Source organism: Gymnogyps californianus, chromosome 6 (assembly GCF_018139145.2).
Source record: "Gymnogyps californianus isolate 813 chromosome 6, ASM1813914v2, whole genome shotgun sequence".
Lineage (NCBI taxonomy): Eukaryota > Metazoa > Chordata > Aves > Accipitriformes > Cathartidae > Gymnogyps > Gymnogyps californianus.
In genome coordinates this window covers 35,680,279-35,697,684 of record NC_059476.1, presented here as the reverse complement: position 1 = coordinate 35,697,684, position 17,406 = coordinate 35,680,279, and the positions used below count along the sequence as shown (strand labels likewise).

At 37.5% G+C, this 17,406-nt stretch overlaps 1 long non-coding RNA gene across 8 annotated transcripts in view; it reads right to left on the bottom strand.

Annotated features, from left to right (window-relative positions):
* Positions 1–17,406, bottom strand: part of LOC127018083 (uncharacterized) — a 284,395-nt gene that overhangs the window by 191,417 nt on the left and 75,572 nt on the right. For all 8 annotated transcript variants that reach the window (XR_007766704.1, XR_007766705.1, XR_007766703.1 and 5 more), the window contains exon 2: positions 9,204–9,266. This is a non-coding gene — a long non-coding RNA (uncharacterized LOC127018083). The remainder of the gene's footprint in view (positions 1–9,203; positions 9,267–17,406) is intronic.

The window sequence follows — 17,406 nt, the reverse complement described above, 5'->3', positions numbered from 1 at the left end:
TTTAAAGAAAGGAGAATTTAAAACAAAAAAATCCTAGCAAAAATATAACTTAAGACCATTGAAAACTTAAGTCTAATCATGCTGAATGAGTATTTCTTGAAGAGAAAAATAGCAATAAATGTAAGGAAGTACAGATACAACAACCAACCAGGTTATCTTGTTTTTCAGCATAGGACATACAAAAGAAAACATGTTCTCAGTCGTGAGCACATTAGACTTGCCTTTTGGTTTAGAAAGTTTGATGGGAGTAGTAGTTCCAAAACCCTTTCAAAATTCTACATAAACAGCTCCCCTTGCACAACCATTGCAGCTACAGGTAAACAGGAAACCCATTCTAATTTGGGCAAAACATCATTTACATTTTTGTCTACTTCAGACAGGTAAATACACCCACTTTTTAGTTTGCCATTAGAACATTACTGGTTTATGAGCTATGTCGGAGAGCATATACTGTCCCTCCAACTATTCTTCCTTTTCTCCTTCTCATCTACATAAACTGCAAGCAAACTTTTGGCTCTTGACAAATTAACATCCTTTTGCAGAGGAATCAACGAGTTTGATACATATAGAAACCCACTGCTACAAGCTAAAACAGTCACTGCTTTATTTGAGAGAATATACTTACAAAACAGAAAGTAAGGTATATGTAGATTTTTTAGTTCCATCATATAAAAATTAAGATGACTCCTTTTACAAAAGCTTGGCTACATTAGGGAAATATCAATACATTTCTATCATTTTAATGATGTTGCAGGGTCAGTTGAAGTTAATGGAGTTGCACCATGGATTAATTCAGACCAATTAAAGCAGCAAATTAACTGAAGGCTTCTCATGCTTGCAAAACAACAACAACAAACAACTTTGCTGTCTGCTCCACCTCTCTACCAGGAACTGTAGCCCCATAGCAGTGCTGGTTGAAGAAAACACATGCATGTGCCTGAGCTACTGCTGAAGTGGCTAAGAGAGTTCATAGGATCCTAAGGTAATTCAGGTTGGAATGCAACTCACATCTCCTGTCACTGCAGGGGGACCAGCAACCCTGAACAAAAGGATACAATAGCACAGTAGTTATCAGAGGTAACAGTCTAAGCCATAATTACTAGATCCATCAGGCCTACCCGTTGACATCTCCAGAAGGGTCACAAAACTGATGCACACAGATCCTGCTCTTCATTCTCTCAGCAAGCTGCCGTGTAACAGCATCCATTCCGTTCTGATCCTTTTACATTAGCTTTTACCCAGCTGAGCTAACTCTGATCTCATTCAAGTCAAGGAGACTTTTGACACTTAAATGCTGATGGATTTTTACCCTTTTACCCATAACAGCATCCAGGATTTCATATAACTCATTAGAGGTACTACCCTACTGCCTAGAACCTGGAGCACTGCAGGGGGTACTCCCCCACAGTGTTTACTTCTCCTTGCACTTCATATTTATAAAGAGATATGCAACATGGTGGGGCCACAGTCCTGCAATGACTGCTCTACTTAAGACACCCTTCACACATTGATATGAAGCATCACTGCCTCTGTACAAGCACAAATCCACCAATCTAGACACCATGATTTGCAGAACGTTTTCTTAATTCATGTAACTTCTGGCTGATTTATATTTTCATGTCTTTTAGCAAGAGACAAAGCTGTTCAGAGAGACAAAGAAGCCACAAAGTGAATTCAGAATGTCAAAATGGGTAGAACTTTAAAAGACTAATTTTGAGAAGCTGCATCATACACTCAGCCTCCAGAACAACTGCTTTTAATTGAAACATATCAAGTGGATTTTCACTGAATTCTAGTTTTCATTACCAAATGTTTAGGATCCAAGATGTTCTGTGATTAGGTGGGGGTTTTCTTTTTTTTTTTCTTCTTCTCCTTTTCCTCCTGATGGACATTGCCATGAGAACTATAGTGAAATGCATTCCTCCTACTCTGGTAATAAGGTACATATTTGATTTTTAAATTATAAAAGGCAATACTTCTTTGGGGTTGTTACTTTTAGTAACACAAATCAGGCCAGCTGGAGATGTTATTTCTACCCTGGAGAGTCTTGTGCAATGTTTTAAATTGTAAAGGGAAATAAGCGATTCTAGCTTTTATGATAACACAATTCACAGTGACTTCTCCTGGTATTATTTTTCTGGGAATTGCTGCACACTGCAGACTAACGTAAACTTCTATGAGCACCTTGAGAGAAATATGCATTTAAAAGTTTATTTAGGCAAGCTAAAAGATTACATTGAGAAGAATACATTAGCATACACTAAGTAGAACAGAGCCATATCTCCACTATGGCTTCATTTTCCTCATGTATACGTGGACAAATGAGTTTAAAATTCCTACTTCCAATTGGATGTAAAGTCCTAATCTTTACATTCCAGTCAAGTCTAACAGACAAACACAAAATCCTTTGTCAGAATAACTGAAAACAGTTCTTCCTGGGCAACATGAGTGACAACCTGAGTGACATAACTTTAATTGGTTTTCATAAAAAGTTTCCAAAAGTAGTTTAACAATACTGATCCTGAAAAATTAATTTCTCAAGCCAAAATGGAGTAAGCGTCATGAGGACTTTTGTAGTTTTATTCAGTATTAGTTCAGTTTAGATCCTGGGATAGATGCCACAAATTTAAAATGAGCAACTACAGTGAAGATTGATAAGCCTGAAGGAATAATGCTGACACTTTGCAAAATTCTTGTGTCCTACAGACAATTTTTTCATTCTAAATAGTCTCTGTAATGCCAGCATGCCCACCTTCCATTTGAAATGAAAACATACCTCTCTCCTAAACAATTGTTGTTTGCAGACAATAACAATTATAGTGACTTCCAAATCCACGTGGAAATCAAAGTGCCCGACTCCCCACGCTCCAATGTAGCAAACAGTTTTGAAAGGAAAAGAGCCAAGTTCCCTTTCCACTAATACGCTTTAAAAACAGATCTGTACACACTATCAGAGAGGGATGAGAACGACGATATGGAAACAGCACTCAGTAGTAACTAGTGGCTCAACACAGAAACATACCCTATCACATCCTCGTATTGTAATTGAAAGTTCTTGCTATAACCTGTATTTCACAAAGTCCAAGAGATTTGACCCAAGCTAACTTTTTAAAATCACTTTCAGCCTATATTCCACCTGTAAAAAGACCATAACTAAAGCTCAAATAAGGTTTCTGACAATATATTAGATTTCTAACAGGTTCTAATTCTTCTTTCCTCCCATATAACACATCTATCTTTTTTAAAGTATGAAGATTAATTTGAATAAACATCCTTAAACAAATGAAATTTAAAGTCAGTTGCATCTCATAATAGAAATGATATAAATTGCCCCTTTTCTACCTGCTCTTTTTGCTTCCCTAGTTATATTTTCCAAACATTGAAAATAATATTAGCTGTATGAACAGTTAAGATAAGTCTGCTTTGTCAGCTGTGCCAGAAGATAATGTAAGAAAAGAGTGTAGTAAGAGTTCACTCTGCAGTAGGAATTGGTATGAAGTGTACATGAAGGAATTACATCAATGAATTTTCTTCACTCAGGAGAAACATCAACCTAATAGTTCTGTAAAAATGGCAGAAAATGGCTGTAAAAGAAACTTCTTTGGGGGATATGGAAAGAAGTGGACTAGTATACTGTAGACTCTTGAATTTATCCCTGTATCTAATTTTAATGTTATATATTTAAATGCAAGACTTGTAGATAAAAGTTAGCCTTCTCCCCTAGTATGTTCCCACCTCCACAGACACATACACAGCTTAACTCTTTTAATGGAGTAGCTAACGGCTTTGACTGAAAGTGAGGATTTTATCTTTTTCACAAAATTGCAGAGATTACTCACAAAAACATACAAACTAGATTTCCAGTTTGCTGTTTTTGTTACCAAGTCCAGTTCTAAGAAAAGTATGTTTTCATGCACAGTGTCTCTCTCCTGAAGTGTTGATCATTCATTCCATCTTCTCCCTTGAATAAAGTTCAGAATATGCAATTCTTAAGAGTTCCTGTATATAAATATTTGCACAAATAGAAGTGACAATAGAAACACAATAGGAGTAAAGGAGTAAGGGACACAAACGTGCTTGGTGTGCTCTGTCACCCTTCTAACAGAAGAGGAGAAAAGGTCTACACCCTAAATTGCTTACGCTTTATAGACAAAGAGTAAAGGTTGAAGTATCAGTTAAAAAGTAATTTTCCACACAGGAGACAGAGATGGTCAGAGGAGTTATATATTTGGTTGATTTTGTTGTTGTTTTTTGTTCGGTTGGGGTTTTTAATATGACACAGATTGCAATAAATTTTAATTAATTGCTTCTTAAGGGCTCTCGCTGGAAAAAAGTTCCTATTCTGTAAGAATGTAACATACATAAGATTTTAGTTGTTTTCCTGAGTGGAAGTCTAAATTTGTAAATATAATACAGTTTATTCCCAACATGTGTTCAAACAGCTGCATTCTTGTGAGACACTGGAACATGGAGAAAGCTGACAAATTAGTTTAGAAGAGCTATCCTATGCACAGGATTCAACGGGGAAGGAGCATAAGGCATCTGTGTGGGAGCTGGGCAAGTGGCCAGACAAAGCTCAAAGTTTTAACAGGACAATAGAGATGACATGAAAAAATAAGATATGAAAAAACCCTAGATGGCAGAAAGAGAATAGTGCAAACCTCCAAAGTCAGCAAGAAGCTTGGAAACAGTAACCTCTCATCACCCTGTTCTGTCTCTCTGCAGTTCAAATCCTTAATTTATTCTAGTCTGACACATTTGCAACTTCAGTCTTCTTGAAGCAATCAACAAGTCTACTGCTCAGGATGAAGATCAAACTGATTGTTAGAGCTAAATGGTGGTTTGTCAGATTGCCAGAATGACTCTTTAAAAGAAATATATTATTACAATTTTAGAAAGTCCATTAATGTCACAGTCTAAAGCAAGTACAACAGGCATTCATCTTCCTGTGTCAGTGTTAGGTATGCGTACATACTCCTGGGATGAAGGATAAGCTACTGCTGTAACCATTCTATTTTACTTCTCTCATCTTCCAAACTTCCTCCCACGGATGCACACAAACTGTGCTAGTTCTTCCCTGTTCTGCAGTCATATGCAGAAGCCTCAACAAAGATTAGGGCCCGGTGTGCTGTACATCAGTTGCAAGACACAATCCTTGCCTTAGAGAGCTCACAGGTTAAATAGCCAAGACAGGCAAATGACAGGAGAAATAAGGGAGAAAGCTGGAGATAAAGTTACTTGCCCAAGGTCACTTGCCCAGGAACAGAACCCCCATCTCCTCCTTCCCTTCCTAATAGGTCACATTTCCTCTCACCTTTGGCTGAACTTTCTTCTCTGCCTCTTCTCCTCAGTTATGAATAATTCATTCTCCAGCTCTCAGGTCTAGATTGCTGTTCACATACGATAACATTAACCAGGTGAGAAGTCTTATGCTACCATATTAAATATACTAAAGCATGTGGCAAGATGAAAACTTTTCAGCCAAGAATGTTGCTACTGTGGTTTCTTTATCCATATGTATTTAGAATTGTTTCTTTTTTACTGATACTAGCGTAATTAATTTTGTCTCTCTCCCTGCCTGCCCATGGCAAGGAATTAATTTCTGCAATTCATAGCTCGAAACGTGAAGAAATTCTGCATTCAGATTAGCTGCAACATATCCTTTGCCCCATAAGTATTTTGAGTTTGTAGAGTTTACTGCAAACGTGATAACAAAATTTAGTAGTGTAAAGGAGAACCATGAATTCTGCTACTAAAAAAAGTTCATCGCTTTTACATGTAAGACTGGATCACCCATCCAAATGACTTGGAGCCTGAAAGAAATTCTAACTAGTGACTTGCTCTAGATAGATAATGTCAAGACAACAATTTTGTTTAACTAGACTAAGTTACTGCATTGAATAAAGTTCACTGACCTGATTTCTGAAAGTGCTAGACAGAGCTCCTATTGACCATAACTGTGTTAATAAATTGACATTTTTTAAATGGAGGTTGTCCATTGCTCAATTACCCTAAATCAGTTTGTCAAAGAGCATGTCCTTTGGCTACCTTCTATTAATTATAGTATAACATCCGAAGTAGTTTTAAATAACATCCCTTAAGCCTTTAATAGAAATGCTGATCACGTCATCTTCTGTCATTATCTTTGAACTCCACACCTAGGTTCTGTACTTTTCTGGTTACATTTTCTTAGTTTGAGGAGTACAATAGTCGCACTGCACAGCAAACTACTGTATAATTTTAAATCACCCATTAAAAAAATGGAAACCATACAATGCTTACTAAGGAAGTGAGAAGGGTACGTTACACTGTGAGGATGAATAAACAGCAACAGTGGATTTCTTTCAGTTGTCCAAATTGATGGTGCACATTTTCCCCAGCAGGATTGTATCCCTTGGAATTTATGGGCAGAGTGGCCCCTCTTACCCAGCCATCAGTGTCCAGTGAAAACTGCAGGATATGGGGATTCCTTTGCCTAAATGTCACGATGTATTGTTTGAATAGAGGATGATCTGAATAAAGACAACAATATATTAACTACTCTGTCTAACACTCATATAAATTACATGACTTAATTTTAGATCCTGAAATACACCATACCAAGTATTTCTTAATAGTATACTTTATATAATAAAATTTCAATGTAGCATAAAGTTGCAGACCAGTGAAGAACAAATAGGTGGACTGCTATAGCAACTGTATGAAACAGCTCCAAGTGAACCTAAACGGGGGCGGGGGGGGGGGGGGGTGCGCGCATCGGGGGCATCTCTCAGTGAGAAGTTTGGATGCTGATGTCCGATTGCAATGCACCAACTTCAAGATTGTTCATCAACCTTAGGACTCTATGGGTGATGAAAGAGGAGACAAACACCAAATAAAGGGGTGGCTGTACCTTCATCAGTGTGGCAGATGAGATGGCACAGCTCTGTTAGGTTGCAGTTAAGTATTGTGACTAGCTAGGTGATAAATAAATTCTTGGGTGCCAAAGAGCAAGCAGGTTTCTCCCACTAAAGCATAATTCTTATTCCCAAACAATTTTGCTTACAACAAATCCCATGTCAAAAAAGTAAAGAGAAACACAGAAACAAGGCAGCCATAAAACCAAAGAATCATGAATCTTAAAGCTGAACAGTGACTTTACCGAGCAACATGTTATAAATCGGCTTGCATGTGAGTGCAGAATTGGACACAATGACTTCTAGAGATACTTTAGAGTCTACATCATTCCATGGTTCTATATAAGCTGCATGTTTGGCCTCTCATTTCAAAGCTTGCCCTGCCCTCATTCAGGCTCACATACCACTTCTCTTGAATAGAAAAGGAATGGAAAAAGATTTTAAAGGTAGAAAACTCTATTTACTCATGTTTAAATGAAGTGAATTTTAGAATAGGAAGTAGAAATAACATGTAATAGATTTTTAAAATCTATTTGCAGAAAAGTTCCTGTTGTCTTTTCTGAAAAATAATTTCAGGAAGTGGTAGTGGCTGTTTCAGTTCCAAGCAAATACATGCCTGAGACCTCAGTATTAGAAGCACTAAAGAGAGGGTACTCCTACGGAGGGGCGAGGGCAGAGAAGGCATGTGGTTAACTTAGTCACTCACAGTTCACGCATGTTGGATTTAGAATTTAAAAAAAAAAAGAAATCCATGCAGCCTTAATTACTCATCCCTAATCTAAAAGGATTTTAGATTTTCAACAATTTTCATTTAATTCAAAACATACTTTATTTTTGCAATAGCTTTCCCTGTTGCATTGTCTTTTGAAATCCAATAGCAGTGCAAGCAGACAGTAAATTAGTCTGTAGTCGTTAAAAAGACAGGCTGAAAGATGGACTAGCAATAAAATCAAAACATAGAACCATATTACTATAATAAGAGAAGTATTTGAGCTGTCTAATACTATATAATTGAACTGCTAATGCCAGTTTAAGCTTACAGAATCTCGTGTGCCTGATGTTAACATTATAAAACAAGAAACACATCAGGAGTTAGATAATGAAGAATAGGTGCTACATGTGAGACTCAACCTCTTGGCAGATATAGGTCATGCAAAAATCTTCCCACAGGTAGAAACTGCATATTACGCTCTGTATTGCAACTTGTCCCTCACCATTTTCAGCACTGTGCTACAATAGGATGCATGGTAGGATGTACAGCAGCCCTTTGCTGTGAGCTGTTCCTTAGTTTTAAGTGAAGGTTAACAAAAGTATCCTAAGCGAAATAGATCCTCTCCAGCTGCAGGGGGAGGAGGAGAGATCTCACTATGTCCCCTACCACTACTGGACATCAGCCTGAGTGGTCAAAGTTACAAGCAACACTTCTGGCAAATGAACTACTTTGCAACGCACAGTGGCAAAGAGAAATCACACACAGGAAAGACTATTTAAGTATGAGCATATACTAAATTTCCTCTTGAAAGCGAGATGTTCACATCACTTTTCTAGCAAAGCACTACTCATGTACCTAAAATGAACAGGATTCACTTTCCATTTTAATTTACACAAATGCACAGGTACATTGTATCTTTATGTTCCTTAAAAATTTTAGGAGGAAACTAATGTGAAATGGATCTACTGTGAAGCAGACCTAGGAGACTCCAAAATGCAGTGTTTCTAGAAAGCATGTTAAAAAGCATCCAGACTCTCTTTCCACTAATTTCATTTATGCCAACCAAGAAGACTCAAGACTTCTGTTTGCCTAAGTATCTTCAAAATCTGCCTGCTGCTTTACATAGTCAATTACTTTTCTCTATGATTGTCTAATTACTTTTTGATCCAAGTAGTGCTTACACTCATAAAAACTCACTACAGTTTTAACACACTGATTAATGTAAAAAGTTATGTTGTTATACCAGAGACATACATAAACCAATTTCTTACTTGTTTTAGGGCAAGTAAACAAACAAAAAAAAAAAATCACATAAACAGATGGGGGCGGGGGGTGTGTGTGGGGGTGGAATATGACTAATTTTGGATAACCAGAAGCTATTTTCAAGTTTTTATTTTAATTTATTCAGTGCTATAGACAAGCATAAATATCAAGGAATGCAGTTTATCTGTTTCAAGCCTCCTGTCACAGAGCTTGGAAAAACAGGTAAACATCTCAGTTTAGCACTACCATAACGAAACCACACATCAATTTTTGTCTAAACAAATGTTTCACATCTAAAGTAACAAAACGGGAGGGAAAGACCAGCCTCTTACCTCAGCTTAGGTGCCAGAAGTTCTGTCAGTGGCCTGCAACTCCTATGAACATTTTTCCACCACCTGTAAAAAATACAAAAATATTTACTGAGATAGGAAGAGACTGATTTTACACTGTCTAGTAAGGACATTCACCAAAAAAAAGAAGTCACATTCATGCCTATCACCAATCCCAGTCTCATTTAAAACTAAGTACTCCATTCCAAGTGCAACAGCACTAGTACCCTTTAGCATTGGGACATTTGATTCAGTGACAAAAGATGCTAAAAAAACCACACCCCAAATCGGAATCACTTTGAAAACAGAATGAAACTGATTTATTTCCAGAAACCTCAACTTTTTAAATATTTCTCCAGTCTATGAAATAGTTTACACAAATAAACTACAATCTAGTTCATAAACAAAGAATTAAAGGATGGTAATATAATTATGCCAACCAGGATATGTTTATGGAAAATGCATCTCAACTAACTTGATGAGATTAAAAGTTTGTATTAAAAATAAAATTGCTTGATGTAGTTAGAATTCTATGTGGATAAATTAGACCTGGTACTTCCTGAAATGTTGACTGAGAACATTGAATGAAACAAAGTCAATATATGTCATGTGCTAACCAAATTAAAAGCTGATTAACTAACAAATCTCAGTTGAAAGTCTAAGCAGAAAATCCTTATCATGGGAGCAGAGTTTTTAATGGGTTCCTGCAGGCTCTACAAGCTTTTAATAATTTTTTTTTTTTACAATTAGCCACTTGATGGAAAAAATAACTAGTAAAATCTGAAGATGAGACCAAGAAAATGGTAAGCAAGAAGCAGGGTGTGTCATGGATGCAAATGGACAAATACCAGTGGAATCCAGTGCGACACGCACTTTAACAACACTAAATGTAAACACAGGCAAGTATTTTGGCACACAGAATGCAGGGAGGTGGTTTCTTTCAGTATTCCTGCATCACAGAACAACAGTGGGAGCTCTGACATGTTTAGGTCTTGCTTGTTTGCTGTATTTTATCTTCTTACAGAAGATCAACTTCAGTTCTTTAACACATTTAATTTTAAATAGTTACTATATATATGCGGGTGTACACGCACACATCTAAATGCACATATATGTATATAGAAAAGGATATTCTTCCTTGGGGTAACAAATATGCAAGGTGAAAGCATGCTGTTTACACAAAAGGATTAACATGTTGCCATGGAGATTTGATTCATTTTTTAATGGATCCGAGTTCCTCACCTTCGTGAGGAATGAAATGAAACACCCCTATGTCGTGACACTCCAATCAACGTGCTAGAATCAGTGACAACCAGCAATTCCTTCCCTTCAACAAGTATGTACCCAAGAGCTGGGAAATTGTATTTACAAAGAGATACAACATCAGTTGAAGTTAACTAAACTCCCCCATAAGTCAAAATTCTGTTTCTTAATTCTCAAGATATTACCATAATTCCAGTATTATTCTTCTCTCTTTATATAACACTTTTCTTTAAAATATCTAGTTTGAAGAGGGCCATGGTCAGCATTTTAAGCATCTCCAAAACAACCATTTACAAAACTGACTAACAAGTACCAAGCAAAACCACAACCTACGTCCAGCTCTGAGACCAACTGCCAGTGGAACGATTAGACTGAATAAGAAGCCATGAATGCACACCGATTTCCCTCATCAGGTTCAGAAACAATGCAGGCAAATTGTTCTTCACATACTTTGTTTTCAGCATCATATCTTTTTTTTAAATTCCAGTCATATCATGCTAGGATAGAAAACACTTGCTAGGAGAGAAAGTACTAAATTTAGAGAACTAAAAATTAATTTTTGCTTATGATAGTCAATAGTCTGGAATAAGAACTTTTCTGGAAGGTAACGATTGTCCTTTCTTGAAACAGGACAGTTTCCTAAATAATAAATCGTATTATCATATTAGTCTTAGAGCACAACCTACTATTTTGGTTCACAAGCACAGTTCTCAGGAATTCATTTAATCAGCTATACAGGTTAAACAAATAAATAGGTATTGGGGTGGGGAAGGAGTATCTCAGAAGTTAATTAGAAGTATAAGTTAATTTTCAGAAGTGAGATGTGGTACAATTTCGTGTTGGATATAACCCAGTGCCCTTGCTAACTGCCATCAAAAAGGACTCTCATTCTCATCCTCTGCCCTCAACCACTTGTTTACCGCCCTCCCCCTGCCTTGGGCCTAGTGAGCATGCTGATCTGACACAAAAAGCAAACCCAATATCAAAACAACCCCCATCATCTTTCTATTTAAGGGCACATTAAAGTCATATTTCTCAAGTTATTTAGGGACCCAAATACACATATACATGTGTAACTACCTCTCCAAACCCAGCCCTTACTTGTCTAAAGTCTACAGTGTTCAAATGAATGATGGGATTCAAACTTGATATTAAATAGCACATATGCCTTAGATATGACTACAGCTATTAGCATTCGTATCTAATATTCCAGCATCTCCTGTGGTAAATTATTCCCTGTAACTGAGAAGTAATTATCACAAAGTTATTGGGTTATCAGACTTCTAATGATGTTATAATCGCTTTCATTATACAATTGATTTGTCACAAATGCTCATATTACAAATATTATTGACCTCCTGCCACTCCTATAATGTAATTAAAGTTGCAGTTCAGCTTAACACATTGCCCTCCTGTGCTGCTGAAGACACATCACAGAAGCCACAAAGTATCTGCAGAGTCACTTTTTGGCTCAGCAGCAGTATGAGACCTAGGGCAGACGTTAATTTGCCACCTATTCTCTGAAATTTAACTTTCTCAATACTTTGTCTGGGTGTTTCAATACCCTACTCTGCTTCTTTATTTAGCCATGCTTCATTTACCCCAACTACATCATATTTCTCTTCAAGTAAAAACCTTATTTCCTATTCTGCAGTTTTGCTTTGTATGCTTGCTACACTTGCACCAAAACCAAATTAGTTTCTGCTTTTCTTTGCCTGGTATTTTTCTTCTTGATGTAGTAATTAATTCACTTTCCAATTTTTTTCTGATTGTTCAACTTCTGCTTTTTAGCACAATTATTTTTCCCATTCATTTATCTCTGGAGATTTTGCTGAATCTATCTGAAAGTTCAGAAGAACAGACTGAAGGAAGTGCAAGTATACCACCAGTTTTATTTTAGCAGCCTTCCCATCCAAACCTATTAAGCTAGGTAGATTTAGTACGGCATTCTGATCTTCAACAAACTGTCATTTTGAAATAACATGAGAGCTCTGTGAGTAGCCTTTTGAAAATGAGAGCCCTAAAATCTAGTATTGTTAATACATTTATTCAATGTTGCTACTTTCATACAAATCTACCCAAGACCTATCTTTTCTTCCCCCCCCCCCCCCCCCCCCCCCCCCCCCCCCCCCCCCATCTCACAATTGCTTTGAAGTTTAACTGATGGAGGCTAAAGTGCCTGCTAGCAAGAGGGGGTTAATATAGTTTGCATATTGACTTCTGAAAGTCTGTGAGGCCATTAAACTATCCATCTGCCTACACATGATCTCCTGCATCTCAGAGACAACCACATTTTAAAAGCCATAGAGGATTAAAAACACAGGATGAGGGAAATTTTTTTTCCCCCCAATGTTTAACATTATTCTATCCTCTAGGTCTAATCCAACGTGATTAAGCATTAAGGAACTAGGGAAGAATAGTACTACAAAAAAAGATGTCCAAAATAATAGAAATTCCGCAGTGTGATGGTTAAAATAGATCTTTTAAGTTAGTAAAAAGAGAAGATAATACCAAGAACAAATAATGCTGGGGAAAAAAAAATAAAATACACAAACCATTAAAAAACTCTAGAGGGAAATCCTGGTCAAGAGGAATAAAAAGTAATAAATATTTTAGGGTTTTTGGCATTCCTGGCATTTAAATTACTGCATTACTAAATGAGAAGTAAGTAAAACCCCAGGAGTTATGTAACATAAACATATATTGAAGGAAGGATGAATGAATCATCGTTGTCAGAAGCGAGAAAGAAATATTCAGTAAGCCTTCCAAATTGTCTTAATATTTAAGACATAATTCTTGCCTGTGCAGGAATCTGAAATGCCGTGTCACAAGTAGACTACATCTGATGTGGAGAAAAGATTCCAGGAGTAGAGTAACAGCACCTGACTTGCATTGCAGTTACACCAGTGTCAATCAGGAACGACTTCAGTGAAGTCAAGCAAATGTGAACACATCTGGCCCATCATTCAGTAGCCACCTATATTCATAATCCATTTTCTGACAGGCAACAGGAACATTAAGCAGTAAACAATCAGATGAATTTTAAAAGGCAAATTTCAGAATCCATACTGTAGTTCTCTAATGCCCTGTACCTTCTGTCACCATTTAAATCTTTCCGAAGATCCCACTAATTATGAATATTACACTCCAGAACATATTGCCAGCTGTGTGACAGTTTAAATCAGTAGACAAGATCTGTAAACAGGTGAGAATCAGCTGTCTCATTTATCCTGCAGACCACTCTCATTTAGATCAAAAAATGACAGAAATAATAGGAGGAACACACTCTTGTGAAGCAAGAGTTACAGTTTCTACCTTAAAACTCAATTTTATTAGTAAGGACAATTGTATCTCCCAAAATAGTGTTAACCTGCTTATGAGAACCAGCCATGCCAGAACATATATAGTAAGCCCTATCAACTGGGAGAGAACAGGAAGTATTTTATAGAGCACAAGGCTTTTGTAGAATACCTTCAAAACAGACCTAAGTGCTATGCAACTTCAGCTACTAAATTCGGAACAAACAATGCAGTATTGGGGGTAGGAGAGGCTGGCTAAAAAATACAAAACTTTCACATAAATGATAAAGCTTCTGTCACACAAATCTTTTTAACTGCTACTGTGCTACCAGTTGCTTAGCAATGTCCTCTGACAAAAAAATTATCTTTTGTTCATGACAAGTTCACTTACCAAAGATAGTGATACTTGTACTCAGACTTTAAAGATGTTTAGCAGGACAGTTAAGCTAATCTTAAGAGCTCACTGCACTCCAAAGTGTCTGTCTTACTGCCTGCCTCTCTCCAACTTGCTCCATGCTAGGCTATGCAGTCCTGTCTCCTTCCATGCCCCGCATATAGCCTCTTACTTGACTGCACCATATACAGTTTCAACTCGGTAAGACAGCAGAAAACTACTCACACTTTCTACTGTGTTAGTTTCCTGCCGGCTTAGTGAGCTGAAGTAATTCCTTGAGGGGTCAGATGAACAGAACTAGAGTCACACACAGGCGTAAGTGTGGAAGGAGTGAGATTGCATCTTAGTGGCCACAAGCTGTTACATCGGTTTAAACCATCTTCTCTAACTTCAACCATAAGGAAGAGTGACTGGAGATTCAATTTGTCTTTCTATTTAAAGAAAAAAATGTTTTGTTGTTACAATAATGCAGGAGAAAGACAATGCTGCCAGGCTACCAATGTCTAAGAGCTCTTCACAGGAAGTTCACTCTTCAGAAGAATGTTCTCGCTCTTCCAAACAAGTGATCTCTAGCAGGCTGATGATGCTGCATGCAGGGAGGTGGAAGAGTTCAGGCAGAGCCAAAGAAACCCATCAAGCATTTTTTTTCAGTTTGGAGGCAGAATTTTAAACAAAAGAATCTTCTTTTCATATGCTCCCTGGCATATCAGTGTTCTGCCTGTGACTGCACAAATAAATTTAAATCGCATTTCTAAGGCATTAAATATCTCTTCAATGTGCCCCTTTTGGAGGCAGTTTAGGGAACACTGGGCTAAAATAAGACACAAAAACAAAGTTATAACAGCAGGACTGAAAAGAGAGACCTAGTTTAAAAATATCCAGAGAAAGTTTCTTTCAGAGGATTCATCATTCATATAGCGAGGCACAATCTGATGGTGCAAATGTCCATTTGTATTTTTTTTTTAAGAAAATGCAAAGCATAATACTAATTAAAATTATATTATTAATGTCTTTCTCCTTCCTAGAATCCTGAAACAATATTTCTACCTTTGAAACTCAGCTGAACAAATATAAAGATATATCCATCTTAAACACTGTCACAGGAATTTTTTTCCCCCAGAACCCCACTTAAGTAACTTTAACAATTGCATTCAGTGTAACCGTAATTCTGAACTATAGATGCCAAGATTTGAAACTAACTAGTTATCATTAGAGATACCTTCCTCTGTTTTCATCAGTTGTCTGTTAGTCAAAAAATCAATTATATATAACCATGCTATTTTGAAAAAAGAGCAAAAATATAAATAATTATGCTACTGCTGTTATTTTCTTGTTATTCTGAGTTTAAACTGAATGAATGTCTTTCAGGAATATAGTTCTTTATTCTGTGCAGAATGATGCAGTTAACTTTCACCAGCATGATTAAGTAATTCTTAGTAATATGATCACACCGCTTCTGTAAGTTTTTCACACCACATTCACATACGTGTACCCCTTTCCAGTTCCACACATAATACTAATGACCACTATAAAATATTGTGAATACTGTAGATCCATCACTTCAAAGAGGATGTATAGAGAAACTGACAGAGGATTATTGATTCTTATCAGATATAATTAATCACTCTGCCAAGTACATTTCCTTATTCCTGTGCTAAATTCATGCTCAATTGGCAATAATCACTCCTGACCACACTCCGGTCAAACTCTCTGGTATGTGCCACTGGGCCATCCATCAATCCATTACATATATAATGTAAAGATGTATAAGAAACTTTGGGCTGGAATACATGCCTCATACAAAGCAATCCCCTAAAATATCTAAAGAACAATACAGGAAACTACAATAATGACAGCAGAAACTGTAATCTACAGAGTTTATGGGATTTCCCACGACAACTTAAGACAGGTTCTGTAAAGTTCAACAAGGGATTACAATCATTATTAGTAGCCTAATAATACTATATTGGAAGGTGTTAATGGCTGCCATCAAGGGACCCAAGGATCCAAAGGCAATCCTAAGACTTCAGTAAAGCCTGTGGTTGTGCCAATTACACTTCTTTTGCCTCATCAAGAAGAGTAACAAAGTCCCTCAAGCACAGCAGCAGACAATGCAGACAGCTAGGGCAGAAGTGAATCTCTGCAAATACAACACAAGGGGTATTTGTTGGAAGCAGCATGCTGCCAGCGTAAAGAATATGGTCTTGACAGAAAATTAATATTAGATTTTTATAGCACACAGCTGAGAGGCCTAGAAATTTCTGAGCAAGAAAACTGTTGGTCAGCATTTCAGGAAAATCTCTTACTTTCTATTTCCCCCCCCCTTTCTGTGTGCATGAATTACGCTAAGGTGCAAAGTGCATCCTGGGTGCAAACCACGTCCTCGGGTGTATTAAACCCAGTATAACCAGCAGGACAAAAAAGGTGATTATCCCACTGTATTCAGTGTTGGTGCGGCCTCACCTTGAGTACTGTGTGCAGTTCTGGGCCCCACAATTTAAGAAGGGTGTTAAGGCCCTTGAACGCATCCAGAGAAAGGCAACAAAGCTGGTGAAAAGGCTGGAAGGAATGTCCTGTGAGGAGCAGCTAAGGACTTTGGGCTTGTCTAGTTTGGAGAAAAGGAGGCTGAGGGGCAACCTCATTGCTCTCTGCAGCTTCCTGAGGAGGGGATGTGGAGAGGGAGGGGCTGACCTCTTCTCCCTGGGATCCAGCGATAGGATGCGTGGGAATGGTTCAAAGCTGCGCCAGGGGAGGTTTAGACCGGGCATTAGGAAGCATTTCTTTACCGAGAGGGTGGTCAAACACTGGAACAGGCTTCCTCGAGAGGTGGTCAATGCCCCAAGCCTGTCAGTGCTTAAGAGGCATTTGGACAATGCCCTTAGTAACATGCTTTAACTTTTGTTCAGCCCTGAAGTGGTCAGGCAACTGGACTAGATGATCGTTGTAGGTCCCTTCCAACTGAAAATATTCTGTTCTATTCTAAGGCAGATCACAGCTTCAATCCATCACTGAAAAAATAAAATCAGTGAAACCAGAGTCACCAGCAGCCTCTTACAGAGGTCACAATATCCTGGCAGAGTAGGCAAAGTCTCTGAAGTTTATAGAACTAAAAATTATTTTGGCTGCCCCATCTAGATACTGGCTCTATGTCTGAAGTCCTGACATTTGACAGTATGACATTTTAACAGATATTTATTTAACTTAAAATGGAAAAGTGTCCCCTTGATCGCTAGGAAAGCATGACATATAT